Source organism: Rhinolophus hipposideros (assembly GCF_964194185.1).
Source record: "Rhinolophus hipposideros genome assembly, chromosome: 13".
In the NCBI taxonomy this organism is placed as follows: domain Eukaryota; kingdom Metazoa; phylum Chordata; class Mammalia; order Chiroptera; family Rhinolophidae; genus Rhinolophus; species Rhinolophus hipposideros.
In genome coordinates, this window is record NC_138059.1 from 35,015,243 (window position 1) to 35,033,022 (window position 17,780).

At 37.2% G+C, this 17,780-nt stretch overlaps 1 protein-coding gene across 2 annotated transcripts in view; it reads right to left on the minus strand.

Moving 5' to 3' along the window:
* CPQ (carboxypeptidase Q) overlaps nt 1-17,780 on the minus strand; it is a 660,399-nt gene that overhangs the window by 180,536 nt on the left and 462,083 nt on the right. The window lies entirely within an intron of this gene.

A 17,780-nucleotide genomic window follows, 5' to 3' on the forward strand; every position in this document is an offset into this window, starting at 1 on the left:
TGACTTGGGAAGTACAAATTTCTATCATGGAGTTATTAAAGTTACTGGTAGAGATGACATATGTAGAACCATTTTTGAGTGACAATGTCTGCTTGGTAAAAGTAACTACAAGGAAGCTGTGTTACTCAAACTTTAAAAAATGGGACCACAATACACGAAAAGTCCCACTTTGTGACCAAGAATTAAAACCTGTTCTGATTTGGACCTCATAATATTGTTTCAGAGAAATAACACACAGAGAAATAATACAGGCAGGAAAACATAAAGCTGTGCCTAAATCTTATTAAGAGGATCTATCCTCCTACCTCTCCCCAGGGGAGCTATAGGGAAAGGCTTTGAGTAGCTCTGAGATGGACACACTGCAAATTGCCAATATAATCACACAGGTGCTGCCACGCAAGCAAGTGGCCTTCCAGGGAGCAGGCTGATTGACAGCAGCCTGGAGAGTAAATGTTCCTGGAAAATGGAGCTCTGTCTTGCTTCCTTTGGCACCAACAAGTATTCTTATTTCATTAGCCTAGTGCTAAGGAGCTGAAAAGGATCTGTTTTCCACTAAATTGGATATTGTTGTGAAGCCACTTTATACTTGAGCATTTTAACAAAATTAAAAAAGCACAGGTTTAGGATGCAGGCTGACTTGAATTCCAATTAAAGCCTGGATGAGCCATTTCCACATCCAGTTGCTCAGTAAATTCCATTGGTGGTTTCTTCTAAGTCTATCTAGAATCAGGCTTCTCCCGGCTGTGACTCTGGTCCAAGCCCCACTACTCTTTGGTCTGGATTGTTGCAGTCCTCCTAATAGCTCTCCCTGCCACAGTCCTCACCCCTCTGCAGGTGATGCTCCACACTGTAGCCAGTAGGACCCTAGGTGAACTTAAACCTTGTCATTTCTCTGCTCAAAACCTTCAATAGCCTGAATGTAAGCTTCTGGAAGGCAGGGGGTCTGTGCTTTTTGATTTGCTGTTGTGCCACCAGTGCCTAGACTGTTCAGCATACATTAGGTGCCCAATCAATAGGTACTGAATGAATAAATGAATCCAAAGCTTGGTGTCTCACTTAGAATAAAATTGAAAGCTCCCCACAACTTTCCTAGTCTCATCTCAACTTTCCTAGTCTCACCTAAAACTCTTCAGCTAGTTCACTCCCAGGCAAGCTGTTCTAAGTTGAAAAAGGCAGACAGATCTGGCGTGACCTGCTTTCTTCAGGCACCTGCTGTGTAACCACTGGGAAATTGATCTACCTGAACTTCAGCCTCCAATTCTGAAAAGTGGAAAGAATACGCTATGCCTATTCCATAACTGTTTTCACAGGGTGGCTGTGAGGATTAAATGAGATGTGATAATGTATGCAAGACAATCCTGGGCCTGGCATGTAATAGACATTTGATGAATGAACTATAAAACTACATAATAAACATCTAGGCATAGAGCACACACTTTTACTCCTAGAGAGAAGGGGCATCTGAGTATTCGGAGAAGAAGTTTTTCCAAAGGTATTCAAGTAAATATATTCATTTTCCATATAAATGTGATAGTTCATAAATCCACTTATTGTCCAGCTCTCTTTTATCAACAGTTCAAAAGAGAGTGCCTACACTTAGAGATTTCTATTCCTGCAATAAATTTGATGAATATAAGTGTAGTAGCGGAGTTATAGAATAAATAATAACATATTAGCATATAAACTGAATGAGACGAGGCAGTAAGCATAGTGGTTAACACATGGATTTGGGGGTTGAGAACTATTTCCACCTTGGTCAAGTTACATAATTTGTCACTTAATATATAAACACATTTTCATACTTTTTAAAAATAGGGGGCATGGTTAGACAAACATTAATTATTTTACAGAAGTAATTGCTACTTCTTTTTATAGGCAGAAACAGAAAATTACTTTGAAGAAAATTGTCCTTAGAAGAATCATCTAGTAGCTTTCTTTTTTTATTTTTTATATATATTTTTATTGAATGTATTCTCTATGCTGTACTTTACATCCCCATGAGTATTTTTTAACTACCAATTTGTGTTTTTTTTAAAGATTTTTATTAAAATATAGCTAACATACAATATTATATTAGTCTCCAGTGTACATCGTAGTCAATCAACACTTATAATTTATATACCTAAAGATGTGATCACCATGATAAGTCTAGCAACCATCTGACATAATACCAGGCTATCACAATATTATTGACTATATTCCTTATGTTCTATATTACATCCCCCAGACTTAATTGTTTTATACCTGAAAAATTGAACCTCTTATTGCTCATCACTTCTCCTCACCCATTTTTAACTTTTCAATTACAGTTGACATTTGATACCGTTTTATATTAATTTCAGGTGTACAGCATAGTGGTTAGACAAAATATTAAGAAGTGATCCGCCTAAATAGTCTAGTACCCACCTTGTACGATATGTATAGTTATCACCATATTACTGACTATATTCCCTATGCTTTACTTTACATCCCCATCACTATTTTGTAACTACCAATTTGTATTTCTTAATCCGTTCACCTTTTTCACCCTGTTCCCAACTCTCCTTCCATCTATCACCCTGATAAATCTAGTACCACCATCTGCCACCATACGTAGTTATTACAATATTGTTGACTATATTCCTTATAGTATACGCTACATCCCCATCACTACTGTATAACGACCAATTTGTACTTCTTAATCCCTTCCCCTTTTTCACCCACTTCCCAAGCCCCATCCCATCTGGCAACAATCAAAATATTCTTTGCATCCACGAGTTTCTTTCTGTTTCATTACTTCATTTTGTTCTTTAGATCCCACTTATAAGTGAACTTAGGTGAAATTTGTCTTTCTATGTCTGACTTACTACACTTAGCAATATTCATTAAACTGTTTTACTCAGCCAATCAACCCCAGGAAACCATTAGTTTTTTCTGTGTCTATGAGTCTGTTTCTGTTTTGTTTGTTCATTTATTTTATTCTTTACATTTCGCATGTAAGTGAGATCATAGGGTATTTGTCTTGCTCAGTCTGACTTATTTCACTTAGCATAATACCCGCTAGGCCGATCCATGTTGTTGCAAATGCTAAGATTTCATTCTTTTTTATATGGCCAAGTAATATTCCGTTGTGTATATGGACTGCCTCTTCTTTATCCAGTTGTCTACTGATAGATACTTGGGTTGCTTCCATATCTTGGCTATTGTAAATAGTGTTACAATAAACATAGGGGGTCATACAAGGTCGAACAGTTATGTTCGTGAACTTGTTGCAGCGATGTTGCTAAACTTTTTTTGATATCAGAGGGATTATTTATTATGAATTTGTGCCAACTGGACAAACAGTTAACAAAGTTTACTATTTGGAAGTGCTGAAAACACTGCATGAATAAGTTAGATGACCTGAACTTTTTGCCAACACTTCATGGCTCTTGCATCACGACAATGCACCAGCTCACACGGCACTGTCTGTGAGGGAGTTTTTAAGCCAGTAAACAAATATCTGTATTGGGACACCCTCCATACTCACCTGATGTGGCCCCCAATGACTCCTTTCTTTACCAAAAGATAAAGGAAATATTGAAAGGAAGACATTTTGATGACATTCAGGACATCAAGGGTCACATGAAGACAGCTCTGATGGCCATTCCAGAAAAAAAGAGTTCCAAAATTGCTTTGAAGTGTGGATTAGGTGCTTGTGTTGGTGCATGGCTACCCAAAGGGAGCACTTGGAAGTTGAACGTAGTGATATTCAGAATGAGGTATGTAGCAATTTTTCTAGGATGAGTTTGTGAACTTAATTGTCCTACCTCGTATATATTTTTGAATTAGTGTTTTGGATTTCTTCAGATAAATACCCAGAAGTGGAATTGCTGGGTTATAAGGTAATCCTTAATTTTTTGAGGAACCTCCAAGCCATTTTCCATAGTAGCTGCACTAATTTGCAATCCCACCATTCCCCTTTCTCCATATCCTCGCCAACACTTGTTGTTTGCTGATTTATTGATGATAGACATTCTGACAGGTGTAAAGTGATTTTAATTTGCATTTCTCTGATGATTAGTGACGTTGAGCGTCATTTCATATGTCTATTGTGTATGTCCTTTTTGAGGAAATGTCTATTCAGGTCCTCTGCCTTTTTTTTAAATTGGGTTTTTCGTTTTTTTCAGTGTTGAGCTGTGTGAGTTCTTTATAAATTATGGATAGTAACTCCTTATCAGATGTATCATTGGCTAATGTCTTCTCCCATTCAGTAGGCTGTCTTTTTGTTTTGTTAGTGGTTTCCTTTGCTGTGCAAAACCTTTTTAGTTTGATGTAGTTTCATTTGTTTATTGTTTCTTTTATTTCCAAAAGAGATATATTAGAAAAAATATTATCAAGAACAGTGTCAGGGAGTTTACTACCAATGTTTTCTTCTAGGAGTTTTATGGTTTGGGGGTCATATATTTAAGTCTTTAATCCATTTTGAGTTTATTCTTATATATGGTGTAAGAAGGTGGTTCAGTTTAATTTTATTCCATGCATTTGTCCAGTTTTTCCAACATCATTTTTTGAATAAACTGTCTTTACCCTACTATATATTCTTGTCTCCTTGGTCAAGATATAGGCATGGGTTTATTTCTGGGTTCATTAACCTATATGTCAGTTTTTATGCCAGTACCACGGTGTTCTGATTACTATGGCCTCACAGTATAGTTTGATATCAAGCAGCATGATACATCCAATTTTGTTCTTTCTCAAGATGGATGTTTCTATTCGGGTCTTTTGTGATTTCATATAAATTTAAAGATTATTTATTCTAGTTCTGTGATAAATTCCACTGGTATTTTTATAGGACAGCACTGAATCTATAGATTGCTTTGTGCAGTATTGAGATTTTAATGATGTTAATTCTTCCTATTTATGAGTGTGGTATATACTTCCATTTATTTGTATCTTCTTCAATTTCTTTCTTCAGAGTCTTACAGTTTTCTGAGTACAGGTCTTTTACAGTCTTGGTTAAATTTATTCCCAGGGTTTGTTTTTTTTTCTCCATACAATTGTAAATGAGATTGTTCTCTTAATTTCTCTTTCTGACAATTCATTATTGGTGTATAAAAATTCAACCAATTTCTGAATATTAACTCTGTATCCTGCTACTTTACTTAATTAATTTATCAGTTCTAATAGCTTTTGTGGAATCTTTTGGATTCTTTATATATAGTATCATGTCATCTGTAAATAATGAGAGTTTTACTTCTTTTCCAGTTTGAATGCTTTTTTATTTTTTATTTTTCTTGTCTGATTGCTGTGGCTAGAGCTTCCAATACTATGTTGAATAAAAGTGGTGAAAGTGGACATTCTTGTCTTCTTCCTGATCTTAAGGAGAACAATTTGAGCTTTTCCAGGTTGAGTATGATGTTAGTTGTGGGTTTGTTATACATGACATTTATTATGTTAAGATATGTTCCCTCTATTATGACTTTGCTGAGAGTTTTTATCATAAATCTATGCTGGATTTTGTCAAATGCTATTTCAGCATCTATTGATATGATCATATTATTTTTATCTTTCATTTTCTTTAACGTGGTGTATCATGTTAATTGATTTTCAAATATTGAATCAACCCTTTCTTTCATCCCAGGAATAAATCCCACTTGATCATGGTGTATGATATTTTTAATGTATTGCTGAATATGGTTTGTTAACATTTTGTTGAGGATTTTTGTACCTATGTTCATCAGGGATACTGGCCTATAATTTCCATTTTTTGTAATGTCTTTTTATGGTTTGGGAATCAGGGTACGTGTGGCATCATAAAATGAGTTTGGGAGCTTTCCCGTCTCTTGAATATTTTGAATAGTTTGAGAAGAATAGATGTTAATTCTTTGACTGTTTGGTAAAATTCACCTATGAAACCATCCAGTACAGGACTTTTGTTTGTTGGGAGTTTTTTGATTATTGATTCAATTTCATTAGTAGTAATCAGTTTGTCAAGATTTTCTGTTTCTTCTTGATTCTGTCTTGGAAGTTTTTATGTTTCTAGGAATTCATCAATTTCTTCCAGATTGTCCAACTTTCTCACACATAATTGTTCATAATATTTTCTCATAATCCTTTGTATTTCTGTGGTGTCAGTTGCCACTTTTCCTCTTAAATTTCTGATTTTATTTATTTGGGTCCTCTCTCTTTCTGGATGAGTCTGGTTAAAGGAATATCAATTTTTTTGAAAAATATCTTTTCAAATAATCAGCTCTTGGTTTCATTGAGCTTTTGTGTTGTTTTCTTAGACTCTATTTCACTTATTTCTGCTGTGATCTTTGTTATTTTCTTTCTTCTACTCACTTTGGGCTTTGTTTGCTGTTCTTTTTCTAGTTCCTTTAGGTGTAAAGTTAGATTATTAATTTGGGATTCATTTTGTTTCTTGAAGTAGGCCTGTATTGCTATGAATTTCCTTCTTAGACTACTTTTGCTGTATCCCAATATTTTTGCTCATAATATTTTCATTTTTATTTGTCTCAAGGTATCTTTCGATTTTTCCTTGATCTCATTGTTAGCCCATTAATTATTTAGTAGCACGTTGTTTAGCTTAATTTGTATGTTTTTCAATTTTTTTTCTTGTAATTGATAATTAGCTTCATACTATTGTGGTCAGAAAACACACTTGATATTATTTTAATCTTCTTAATTTTATTGAGACTTGCTTTGTTGCCTACCATATAGAGTATCTTGGAAAATGTTCCATGTACACTTGAAAAGAGTGTATGTTCTGATGCTTTGGTGTGAAATACTCTAAAAATATCAATTAAGTCCATCTTGTCTAGTGTGTCACTTAAGGGCACTGTTTCCTTGTTGATTTCTGTCTGGAAGATCGCTCTATTGTTGTCAATGAGATGTTAAAGTCCCCTACTATGATTGTATTACTGTCAATCTATCCCTTTTTGTTGGTAAACGTTTGCTTTATATATTTAGGTGCTCCTATATTTGGTGCATAAATGTTTACAAGGTTTATATCCTCATGCTGTATTGATCACTTTATGAATGTGTAATATCCCTCTTTGTCTCTTATTATAGCTATTGTTTTAAAGTCTATTTTGTCTGTTATAAGTATTACTACCCTACTTTTTTTTTTTTCATTCATGTGAAATATCTTTTTCCACCCCTTTACTTTCAGTCAATGTGTATCTTTCTATCTGAATTGGGTCTCTTGTAGACAGCATATGCATGAGTCTTGTTTTCTTATTCATTCAGCTACCCTATGTCTTTTGATTGCAGCATTTAACCCATTTACATTTAAAGTAATTGTTGATAGATACATAGTTATTGCCATTTTGTTATTCATCTTTATGTTCTCTCCCCCTGTCCCCTTCTTCTTAAAGAAGTCCTTTTAACATTTCTTTATTTGGTGGTATGAACTCATTTTGCTTTTTCTTATCTGGGAAGCTATTTATCTCTCTCTCAATTTTAAATGATAGCCTTGCTGGATAGAGTAGCATTGGTTGTAGGTGCTTGCTTTTCATCACTTTGAATAATTCATGCCAATCCCTTCGTATCTGCAAAGTTTCTGCTGAGAAATCAGATGGCAATCTTATGAAAGCTCCCTTGTAAGTAACTAGTTGCCTTTCTCTTGTTGCTTTCAGGATTCTCTCTTTGTTCTTAACCTTCGCCATTTTAATTATAATGTGTCTTGATGTGGGACCTTTTGGTTTCGTCTTTTTTGGGACTCTCTGCACTTCTTGTATGTCTATTTCCTTCTCCAGATTAGGAAAGTTTTCAGTCATTATTTCTTCAAGTAGGTTCTCAATCCTTTGCTTTCTTTTTTCTCCTTCTGGTACCCTATGATGCGAATATTGTTACACTTGATGTCCAAGAGATCTCTTAAACTGTCCTCATTTTTTTGGATTCTTTTTTCTTTTTGCTGTTCTGATTGGGTGTTTCCTGCTACCTTGTCTTCCAAGTCACTGATTTGATCCTCTGTTTCATCTGTTCTGTTGTTTTTTCCTAATAGTGCATTCTTCATTTCAGTTATTGTAATAATTCTTTGTTTCCGAATTTTGCCTGCCTCTCAGTGTTTGTTTCTATGTAATAGGTGATCTGCTACATCTCCCAGTCTTGACCAGGTGGACTTATGTAGTATGTCCACTGTAGGGCTCAGAGGGGTACTCTCCCTGTTTTCCTGTGCTGGGTGCTCCAGGAGTGGCCCTAGTGTGGGCTGTGTATGCCCTTCTGTTATAGTTGATCTTTGATTGTTACTAACACATCAGTGGGTGGGAGTGGCCCTCATGCTGACTGGCTGTTGGGTTTGGCCACATGCAGGGCTTATAGGATGTTGTGCGGTGGGCTTACTCTGTGGGCTCTGATGTCTGCTTAGACTGTCCTTTGTGTGTGCCACTTGTGGGGTTAACTGGGTAGTTCTCTGCTGTGGTCTGAAGCTGACTTCCAGGTACATTGGTTGTGGGGCCTCTACAGAGGAGCTCCGGGCAGGCCAAGATCAGCCACTGTTGTAACCAGCCGGGGACTATCTGGTAGGAGCTACAAGGCGATCCATGGTTGGTCATTACCTGTGCTGGATTTGGACATGTGGTAGAGGCCATGCTGGGAAACAAGGACAGCGGCCACAAGTACCAAGCCTGGGGTAACTCAGCAAAAATCTTAGGACACCTTGAGGTCTGCTGCCACCTGTGGACTCCCATAAGACTCAGTTGCTGATAGAGCCTTGTGCAGTATGTGAAGTCAGTCATGCAGGGGTCTCAGGGAATCAGCAGGGTGGGACAAGTGGTGGTCACCAGATTAATGTAGATTATGGTTTGGTGCCAGTGCTCAGCTTGGAGCTACTTAGCAAAGTCTCAGAACACACAGAGGCCAGTGACCACCCACCTCAGACCCTAGAGTCAGAGTTATTCAAGAAAGAGTGCAATGTGGTGATGGCTGGGATATTTCTTTAGGCATTTCATGATTTGGGTGGGGCAGGGTCCCAGCAAGTCACCAGGGTGGAGTAAGGGGAGTTCACCAGGTCAATTCAGATTCAGATTTGGCAGTGAGAGGGAGGTTTTACCACAGGAAAGATGGCATCTGCCTACTGGCTGCAAGTGAGAAGGACCCCACACAGGGAAAATGGCAACTGTCCCTCCAAGTCCTTGCTCTGAGCAACACAACTCAGTCTCTCCCTGTATGTTTCTATGCCCCCTGAGTCACTGTCCCTCCGTTGGAACCCAGAGTGAGTTCCTAAGGGTGAATCTGTGTGCAGGTACTTTAAAAGGATGTCTGGGTTTCCTACATCCTTCCATCTTACTGGGACGGTTGGAATCCCCACTGTTTTTCACAGATGTTGTGGAGGATCCTCTTGCTGGCACTGGTACTCTCGACTGGGAAGTTCAGTGTGTAGCTAGGGTCCCTTGATCCTTTGGGGGAACCTCAGTGACTGAGACATCCCTCCTGATTCTCAACTGCCACACCCAGGTATGGGGACATCCTATTTTGTGTCTCTGCCCCTCCTACCAGTCTTGAGGTGGCTTCCTCTCTATATCTTTACTTATAGGACTTATGTTCATCTAGACTTCAGATGGTTCTCCAGGTTGATTGTTCTATAATTTAGCTGTAATTTTAAGGTGGTCATGGAAGGAGGCAAGAACAGCATTGATCTACTCCACTCTCTTGGATCTTTTGGTATCTTTCTTAGTTATATACATATAAAGTTATTAGACAGTTGTAGGTCACAGTGGGTCACTGTGGCAGGGCAACAAACTTTTTTTAAACTCAATCTCATAAGCTGCTACCTCTTAGGCCATCTGAAGACACAATCTGGACAAAAGGTGAATCAGTGGGCAGGAGGCAAATCAGTGTGTAAAAGGAGTCCAGTGCCTTCTAGAAGGAAGGCACTCCCCTTGCTTCCTTGGATTGAGGGCTGGAAATGAGAGAAATGTTGGGTGAGGGTGACAATGACTAAGGTAACAGACAGGGAGGGTACTGGAAACCACTAAAATAATGTGACCCTGATGAAGGGGAGTCTGGGCTATTGACCTGAGCTCAACAGAGTGGCCTAAGATTCTAGGAGAAGGGCTAATTTCAGCATATCATGTGGCCAACTCCAGAAACTCCTCTAGATCCAGACACCCTGGTACAGAGTTTATGATTTAGAGAACAATAGTTGAAGAAGAGAAAGTAAACAAAGGGATTTGTGACCTTGTTGCCCCAAATGGGCACCACTGTGACTTAGGGATCCAGCTACAGGTTTCTGGATGAGGACTGACCTATTCAGCCTGAGTAAAGTTCCAGGATTCCTGGATAATTCAGAGGCAGTGGGAGGGACCTCAAGAGGAGATAATAGATATCCTGTTCATAAGGCCAAGGCCAGTGGAAGCTTGGATGATTAACTATAAAGTAATTAAACAGATGTGATCGTATGTATTGCCTGCATTTGTGGAATAGGTCATAGCAGTTATAATTTCAATAATTCAAAGGGAACAGTCTTACCTTATTATAATGATTAGGATTCTATTAGCCAGACAGATCACAATTAATCTTTGCTAAAGTAGAAACCCTGTGACTACCAGCATGTGAAGGCCATTTCTGGTCCTAACCTAGTTTTCTATTCTTATATCCTGCTTCTGCCTCCCATCCTAAGCTCCCGCCATATTACATTTCCTACCAGTCCCTGAACATGCTATGCTACCTCAGTGTTTTGGTCCTTTGTATTTGCTCTTCTTCCTATTTAGAATGTCCCTTCACCTTTTCCACCTAGCAAACTCCTATTCACTCAACAAAGCCCATCTCTAACATCAGTTACTCTGGGAAGGTTTTCCCAACTTTATGGTGAAGTTGGCTACCCTTTTCTCAGTGTAGCCTTTACTCTAGAACTTCATACATACCTCTATTTTCATTTTCAACCACACTTAAATGTTGATCTCCCCACTAGACCATTAATTTTCTGAGACTTAGTCATTTCTCTTTTTCATAATCCTGGCCTAGTACCTGACATTTTATAAGTGCTGAGTAAATGTTTATTGATGTCTGACTGACTGACTGAATATATTCACATAAGTATAAATAAAAGTTATGGCCTTTTCATTTAATCTAAAACATATTAGTGCCTTATCAGTTCAGAAAGTTGGCAAGATATGCTCTTTTTGTGAAACTAAAGACCAAATAACATAGGTGAAAACATCCCAATAGCCTAGATAATTAGATGTGCTTTAACTTCAGCATTTTGCTTCAGTTGCTATTATATGTACCTACTTTTGTAGCATAGACGAGTCTAGTCAAAGTTGAGTACATCAACAACTCTTGTTGATCAAGTCATTAAATATTATATTATGCTCACAGAAATCTTTCCATCAGCTAATTGTATTAAGTATAGGTATTTGCATTTTAAACTCTGACTGCTCTCTATAATTTTTTACTTTGATATTTTTTCTGACTATGAAAATAATATATATATCATTATAAAATTGAAAACTGAGGAAAACTATACAAAATTAGGAAGCAAAAACAACCTATAAGCATATTATTATATTTCCTTATAATTTATGCATGCATATATTTGTGTGTGTATATGTATATACATATACATATACATATATATATACACACACAGTGACATTTTATGTATAGTTTTACACTGTTTTTTTTTTCACGGTATAGATAGCCTTTATCTATTATAATCAATAATCTTCAAGAAAATGATTTTTTGCTTTTGCCATTCCCTTATTATTGGACATTTAAGATTTTTAAATAGTATAAACATGGGCAGCTGGTTGGCTCAGTTGGTTAGAGTATAATGCTCATAACATCAAGGTCGCAGTTTCGATCCCCACAAGGGCCAGTGAGCTGCGCCCTCTTCAACTAGATTGAAAACAACGAGTTGACTTGGATCTGATGGGTCCTGGAAAAACACACTGTTCCCCAATATTGTCCAATATAAATTTTTAAAAAATTCCTAATATAATAAAAATAAAAACAAACTTGTCCTTTAAAAAAATAGTATGAACATTTTTCAGGCTCTTGAAACATGTTATTTATGCCCTAAAGAAAGGTTACCAACTTATATTCCCAACAGCAATTTTTAAGAATATTCACTTCTACTTAATGTGGAACTTTTAATCTTATTTCCTTTTTTTGATGTGTGCCAATATCCTATATTTATTTTTCTACACTACATTCTACTCATTTTCAGTCAAAATAAATACACACATACACATGCACTCTCAATCTGTAATCTTTTTTTAGCTTGCTTGAGACAAATGTTAAGTTTATATTTGATGCCTGACTAGAATTAAAATATGTTAATTTGTTTTTCTTATTTAAATTGCCTGATAGTAGGGTTCTTTCATCAACACATTTTGAAGATAATGTTAGTTTCATGTAGGGATCAGAAGTTTGATCTAGTTGGCATTTTAAAACATACTATTTCTTCTTCCCTACCATTATTTAGAGTGTTTTTTATCTGCAAGAAGAAATTGAGAAGCCTGGTTAATGATAGATTTGAACTCTCTGAATCACACTTTCATTATGAGTTCTAAGTTGCAAAAACATTAAATGGGGAGACTTAAACAGTACAATTTTTAACAAAATGATGGTAAATCAAGTACAAGTACCAAGGCTTCTCATACAAATTCACATTCACCAATATGGTTCTTTAAATTTTATTTCTTGTGAAGATCACATTGTGTGAGGAAGAATGAATGTATTTGTACTTGAATCAATGGTTATCAGAAAGTAATACATCTCCAACAAGCAACTGAGATGAGAAAATTTCTGGGATCCCTTTTCAATGCCAAAAAGCAGATACGAAACATAAATTGTGTTATAATTCAGGTGTTATCATTACACTGCTCCATTAACTCTTTCAGGGCTCCCTTTTAGGGTTATGATGGAGAAGCTGTTATCAACGTTTTAAAAATATTTTTCTTGTGTATAAAATTAGTTTTATATATATATATATGCAAAATTTGTAAAGAATTTTGAAAAGAATAAATATTTTCTTGTATCCAAATGATATTCCTAAGTGCCTGGCTTTGGAGGCCACTGGTCTATAGCATAAAGTCCATCCTCCTTAGTATGTCATTCGATGCCCTTTGCAGACTGGTTCCAATCTGCTCCTCCAGACTTGCCTCCAACTACACCCCTTCTCAAAGCCTCATTTCCAGGTAAATTGGTCTCTTCATTTTCTTTCTATCTCTGTGCTTTTCCTCACACCATTCATGCCATACCACTTGCCCTTCATTTTTCTCTTGACTTACCCATATTCCAAACATTTTATAAAACCAAATTTCAATTCCTCCTTCTCTACTCTCTCCTTCCTCTGAACATCAAAGATGTTATTTTGTGTTCTACCCATTTGATGATTACTCATGAATAATGTACTTTTTGCTTTTGGTTTCCACATGCAGCTCCTGGTAAATCAAAGAGCCCTGTACATATTTGTTAATGAATGGATTAGCACACTGAATAGAAATTATTTTAAGTTGCAACAAAACAGATATAGATTTCTAAAAAGAACTTTTGGGCAGAGGATATTTTAAAATACGAAATCAATTATCAGTTGTATTCTAAGGGAGAATAAAGCCTGGAAACAAGGCTGGGCTTGGGTAGGTGGGGAACATAGAAATAGGCTGGCATCTTCAAATCTCTGTTAGATCCAGAGTATTATAACTGATGACTCTGCAAATACTGAACCCTACCCATATGAATATGGAAGAGGCATTTTCTCAAAAGAAGTTTTTGGCCTTTCAGGAAAAGTACTGTTTATCTCAAACATTTTCATTCTTCAATTATAGAAAGTATGTGACACATTTGTATTCTCCAGATAATTTCAATGCTTCAAAATGTATAAACCTTACATTGCCAAGGTAATGGATTATCTGACCTTATGGAGCTTTTGCTTTTTCAGGTTATTATGTCACATCTTATTTATAAAAGCTGTTAAGGTAAGGGAGAAATTTTATATAGTTTGTTAAAAGTATTAATAGGAGCTTATAAAAATTTACCTCAAACCTGAGGGGATAGTCATCTTAGAAAGACTCCCCAAGTTCATCTGCTGCCCTCCTAGGGTCTAACTTAGAGGGGTATGTTCAGAGTCTGTGAACACTTCACTTTTGAAATGAAACCAAACCCATGCAGAGTTATGTGCTTAGTGTGGGAAGGAATGTGATGCCTCCATTCTCAGAACTTTTCCCAGGACCCCTGTCCTCAAATCTTAAAATCAACCTACTAGATTTTTTTTCCTTTTATGTAAATGCTAACATTTCAAGAACATTATTTCCTGTCCTGTTCTAACTTATTTATGTTCAATTGCCGCATTTAATGCTGATTAAAATACAACATCATTGTCCATCTTTGGATGTAGAAGCATAGATTTAAGAATTCTATTCCATAAAAAGAAACTAAAATTCTGTAATAAGAGGAGTGAACATATAAATCACAAATACTGATTTGTACTAACTGTGCAGAAATCCTAAAGATAATGGCCCAATCAGAGGTACTTGAAATATCAGACTCATTCATTCAACAACTATTCCTAGTCTAGGGACTGCAGGATTTATGGTTGAAGAAGATAGTCATGCTTTTTGGACTTATGGAAATTATATCTAAAAGACAAAAAGAGTAAGAAGTTTGTCGATTAAAGCTATTGTATATGTCCCTATTACTCAGAGGTTCACATTAGCACCTCCAAATTCCATCTAAAAGTATCCAATTTCAAAGAGACAAAGTGACAAGAATATGGCCTATAAACAGTTGGTTGAGTAAATGTGTTGGGCAGTAGGGGTGAGATCTGGAACCAATGTAAAGAAGGACCTTTTCTAAGCTGATGGAGATAAGCAATCAGACCATAAGGCATCTAGAAGCTGAACAACACTGGAATGTCCAGATTTATAGCAACAGGAATGACAAAAGTCTTGAACTACTGGGCCTGAAAATCATCACTAACTTGAAATAAGTGGGAGACAGAAGGGTTGCTAAAGACTCACTGTATTCTGAGAACCGAGCTCCAGAAATTTTCAAATAATCGAAAAAATTATAAGCCTTGCATCCACTTGGACAAATCAACAAAATACATTCTCTGTACACAAAAATCAGGAAAATATTACTGTCAAGATTATTGAGAAAAATAAGCTCCAAACATAAATACATTCATTTTTGTGTTAACAATAAATCCTGTTGTAAAATAAAAATTCACGAAAACATTGCAGGCGTTTTAAGTTTTCTATGGAAAAATGATTTTTTAAACATCAAGTTTTCACTGTTTTCTACAGAGAGGGAGATTATACCAGAGGGAGAGTCGTAATTGAGTTTAGGAATAACTCGGGAGGGAGGGCAGAACGGTGATCAAGCAGCAGATTGGTGGAGGGCAATTACATAATAATGAAAGTATTTACAGTCCCACTGATGCTGTGTTAGAGACAGCTGGCTAACTGGTTGGGAGGTGAGGCGGGGGAGAGAAGGAAGCAGTATTTACTGGGTACTTATCATTATGCCAGACACTATGCTGAATTCTTGCTAGACATTAGATCACTTAATTTTTACAATAATCCCATAATACTGAGAGTATTGTAATACCTGAGGGTATTATCCCCAAGGTACAGATAAGGAAAGAATGGGTTAAAAAATGTAAGTGATTATTCACACAATGTTACAAAGCTAGTAAGTGCTAGAGGCTAGATATAAATCCAGATTTTTTTTTTACCCCCATGTCCACGCCTTTTCAACTGGACTACCCTGACTCAGGCCCCTTTATGTTGAGAACATTCTCTGACACATAAATGACAAAAATCAATTTAGGACATGCACTAAAACGCATAGGTAGACCGTGGAGGCTGGGCTTCAATAACAGTAAAGAAGTAACTGAGCTGCTAATGTATTCTTAAGTCAGCCATGTATGGAGTCATCCATGTTAAGTCACCAGGCATCATTACAGTGGAGGACAGGGCCTGTTTTCAAGTCTTTCTATTCATTTCCAATAGGACCTCACCTTCTAACTCCTCCTCAGATTTCCAGTGCAATCTTCCCCAGGAAAATGAGGACTGAGACAGACACAAAGTACAGGGAAGAAGAGCAGTATAAAGGCAGACAGAAAGCATAACACAGTGAATCAAATACCACCAGCTTGCTACTTGAAAAAATCACAGAAATTATACAAATCACATTGTGAGCTGCAGACCTGGAGGAACCACCATCCCCATGCTCCCATTATATGCCGTGCACAGCACTCTGATAAAAGTCTCACCCTTCTGTTATAATTCAGCAGGGCTTATTCCCTCATCTAGCTTAATGAATCGATGAGTGATGGAAGGAAGGAAGGAAAGAAGGGAAGAAGGAAAGAAGGAAGAAAGGAAATTAATTGAGAATTAAGAAAATCCTGAGAGCAAAATGACTAGAATATAGATGATACAGATATTTTAAATGCAGATATTTCCCATTTTAAATGGTGAAAGCCACATGGTAACCTGTGCTTCCTTTTAAAGAATATACAGAATAAAAACTTTTTTTTCCCAGTAGACAAATTATTCATTAAGTAAAAATGGGTGACCATAAATGGCACTGTCATATATTCAAGAAAAGATGTGGACACCTTACTCTGTTTCTTCCTGCACCTCCTCTCAACACCACTCTGGTGGGGGCAGCTCTCAGCAAACTACACTCATGACTTCGGGCCTGCACCCACCCTCTGCGATATGGAAAAATCAGATGTGACATGGAGGAAATGAGGTGGAAAGTATCTAGAACAAAGTAGAAGGAATGCTGGAACCTGTCAAACATAGAATCCAAGAATCCGGATATGAAGGTGTCCGTCTGGCCTGGTTCTCTAAGGCATCAGAACGTGCACTGTAGTTGCTAGAGACTAGCACAGGGCTGGCACAAGTGCAGAGCAAGTGGCCAGGGGCTGATCTGCCAGGACCTATGCACTCAGCTGTGCAGAGACGGCCAATGCAGAGTAAGTGGGAGGGTTCCACTTTGGAGGGTAAACACGTGTTGTGCATAGGACCGGATGATCTCCAAAGCCAGGGGACATGAAAAGGACAGTATGCAGCCCACACCTCAGCCAAACAGATCAGCATGTGAAGAAGGAGTCATGTGAGAAATACAAAACAGACTTCTGTGGAGTCATGCTGACTTGACAACTGATGTGAACAGAACACTAATTAGAGAATAGAGATGTTTGCTCACGAGGTAAAGTAAAAAGGAAGCTAGTATTAGTGAGTACCTATTATGGGCTAAGGCAATACATTAAACACTTTATGTACATTAGTTCCTTTAATTTTTCGCAACTGCTCCTCACTGAAACACAAGGATGTAGGTATTATTATTTTTCCTATTTTACAGATCAGAGAACTGAGGCTTAGGAAGGTAAAGCAACTCATTCATGGTCACATATATAATATGAGCAGAAGCAAAACTTGAACCCAGATCCATTTGATCCAGAAACCCATGGTTTAAGCCTATACTCCTGCACATGGGTCTCCTCGGTCAGCCCAGCAGGCTGGGGCTGACTCACTGGGAGATTAGTCCTGTAGGAGGCAGGCATAGGCATCTGATGAAGATGATAATACGATACCAACAGATACAAACTCATAAGACTCCAATAAGAAAAGTACATTCTCGGCCAGTCATAAAAATGAAAAGTGAGGAACCTAGTCTGATGGAAGAGCTATTCTCCTGGTACTGGATTCGTCTTGGCCACAGGTTGAGACACACTTGTACATAGAGCCTAAAGTGTCCAAGCATACATCGACACATTATTATAGAGTTTACTGGGCTACCAATCCCAGCTTCTCGACAATCCTTGGCTTGACTCACCACCATGCTGCTTAAATATATTTCTGTGT